Source organism: Culex pipiens, chromosome 2 (genome assembly GCF_016801865.2).
Source record: "Culex pipiens pallens isolate TS chromosome 2, TS_CPP_V2, whole genome shotgun sequence".
In the NCBI taxonomy this organism is placed as follows: Eukaryota; Metazoa; Arthropoda; class Insecta; order Diptera; family Culicidae; genus Culex; species Culex pipiens.
Window position 1 is genome coordinate 205,858,645 of NC_068938.1, and position 3,082 is coordinate 205,861,726.

The window sequence follows — 3,082 nt, forward strand, 5'->3', positions numbered from 1 at the left end:
TGCTTTGCAAGGGTAAAGTATTGAAGTCTCAACCAAGATTAACATGAGTTGTCAGAATTTTTATTTTGAATACATGATTGGGAAGTTGACAAAATTAAAAAATAAATTCAAGAAATTCAAGAAATTCCAGAGATTCCAGAAATTCCAGAAATTCCTGAAATTTGAGAAATTCAAGAAATTCAAGAAATTCAAGAAATTCAAGAAATTCAAGAAATTCAAGAAATTCAAGAAATTCAAGAAATTCAAGAAATTCAAGAAATTCAAGAAATTCAAGAAATTCAAGAAATTCAAGAAATTCAAGAAATTCAAGAAATTCAAGAAATTCAAGAAATTCAAGAAATTCAAGAAATTCAAGAAATTCAAGAAATTCAAGAAATTCAAGAAATTCAAAAAATTCAAGAAATTCAAGAAATTTAAGAAATTCAAGAAATTCAAGAAATTCAAGAAATTCAAGAAATTCAAGAAATTCAAGAAATTCAAGAAATTCAAGAAATTCAAAAAATTCAAAAAATTCAAGAAATTCAAGAAATTCAAGAAATTCAAGAAATGCAAAAAATTCAAGAAATTCAAGAAATTCAAGAAATTCAAGAAATTCAAGAAATTCAAGAAATTCAAGAAATTCAAGAAATTCAAGAAATTCAAGAAATTCAAGAAATTCAAGAAATTCAAGAAATTCAAGAAATTCAAGAAATTCAAGAAATTCAAAAAATTCAAGAAATTCAAGAAATTCAAGAAATTCAAGAAATTCAATAAATTCAAGAAATTCAAGAAATTCAAGAAAATCAAGAAATTCAAGAAATTCAAGAAATTCCAGAAATTCAAGAAATTCAAAAAAATCAAAAAATTCAAGAAATTCAAAAAATTCAAGAAATTCAAGAAATTCAAGAAATTCAAGAAATTCAAGAAATTCAAGAAATTCAAGAAATTCAAGAAATTCAAGAAATTCAAAAAATTCAAGAATTTCAAGAAATTCAAGAAATTCAAGAAATTCAAGAAATTCAAGGAGTTCAAGAAATTCAAGAAATTCAAGAAATTCAAGAAATTCAAGAAATTCAAGAAATTTAAGAAATTTAAAAATTTCAAGAAATTCAAGAAATTCAAAAAAAAATCAAGAAATTCAAGAAACTCAAGAAATTCAAGAAATTCAAGAAATTCAAAAAATTCAAGAAATTCAAGAAAATCAAGAAATTCAAGAAATTCAAGAAATTCAAGAAATTCAAGAAATTCAAGAAATTCAAGAAATTCAAGAAATTCAAGAAATTCAAGAAATTCAAGAAATTCAAGAAATTCAAGAAATTCAAGAAATTCAAGAAATTCAAGAAATTCAAGAAATTCAAGAAATTCAAGAAATTCAAGAAATTCAAGAAATTCAAGAAATTCAAGAAATTCAAGAAATTCAAGAAATTCAAGAAATTCAAGAAATTCAAGAAATTCAAGAAATTCAAGAAATTCAAGAAATTCAAGAAATTCAAGAAATTCAAGAAATTCAAGAAATTCAAAAAATTCAAAAAATTCAAGAAATTCAAGAAATTCAAGAAATGCAAAAAATTCAAGAAATTCAAGAAATTCAAGAAATTCAAGAAATTCAAGAAATTCAAGAAATTCAAGAAATTCAAGAAATTCAAGAAATTCAAGAAATTCAAGAAATTCAAGAAATTCAAGAAATTCAAGAAATTCAAGAAATTCAAGAAATTCAAAAAATTCAAGAAATTCAAGAAATTCAAGAAATTCAAGAAATTCAATAAATTCAAGAAATTCAAGAAATTCAAGAAAATCAAGAAATTCAAGAAATTCAAGAAATTCCAGAAATTCAAGAAATTCAAAAAAATCAAAAAATTCAAGAAATTCAAAAAATTCAAGAAATTCAAGAAATTCAAGAAATTCAAGAAATTCAAGAAATTCAAGAAATTCAAGAAATTCAAGAAATTCAAGAAATTCAAAAAATTCAAGAATTTCAAGAAATTCAAGAAATTCAAGAAATTCAAGAAATTCAAGGAGTTCAAGAAATTCAAGAAATTCAAGAAATTCAAGAAATTCAAGAAATTCAAGAAATTTAAGAAATTTAAAAATTTCAAGAAATTCAAGAAATTCAAAAAAAAATCAAGAAATTCAAGAAACTCAAGAAATTCAAGAAATTCAAGAAATTCAAAAAATTCAAGAAATTCAAGAAAATCAAGAAATTCAAGAAATTCAAGAAATTCAAGAAATTCAAGAAATTCAAGAAATTCAAGAAATTCAAGAAATTCAAGAAATTCAAGAAATTCAAGAAATTCAAGAAATTCAAGAAATTCAAGAAATTCAAGAAATTCAAGAAATTCAAGAAATTCAAGAAATTCAAGAAATTCAAGAAATTCAAGAAATTCAAGAAATTCAAGAAATTCAAGAAATTCAAGAAATTCAAGAAATTCAAGAAATTCAAGAAATTCAAGAAATTCAAGAAATTCAAGAAATTCAAGAAATTCAAGAAATTTAAGAAATTCAAGAAATTTAAGAAATTCAAGAAATTCAAGAAATTCAAGAAATTCAAGAAATTCAAAAAATTCAAGAAATTCAAAAAATTCAAAAAATTCCAGAAATTCAAGAAATTCAAGAAATTCAAGAAATTCAAGAAATTCAATAAATTCAAGAAATTTAATAAATTCAAGAAATTCAAGAAATTCAAGAAATTCAAGAAATTCAAGAAATTCAAGAAATTCAAAAAATTCAAGAAATTCAAGAAATTCAAGAAATTCAAAAAATTCAAGAAATTCAAAAAATTCAAAAAATTCAAGAAATTCAAGAAATTCAAGAAATTCAAGAAATTCAAGAAATTCAAAAAATACAAGAAATTCAAGAAATTCAAAAAATTCAAGAAATTCAAGAAATTCAAAAAATTCAAGAAATTCCAAAAATTCAAAAAATTTAAGAAATTTAAAAAATTCAAAAAATTCAGGAAATTCAAGAAATTCAAGAAATTTAAGAAATTCAAGAAATTCAAGAAATTCAAGAAATTCAAGAAATTCAAGAAATTCAAGAAATTCAAGAAATTCAAGAAATTCAAGAAATTCAAGAAATTCAAGAAATTCAAGAAATTCAAGAAATT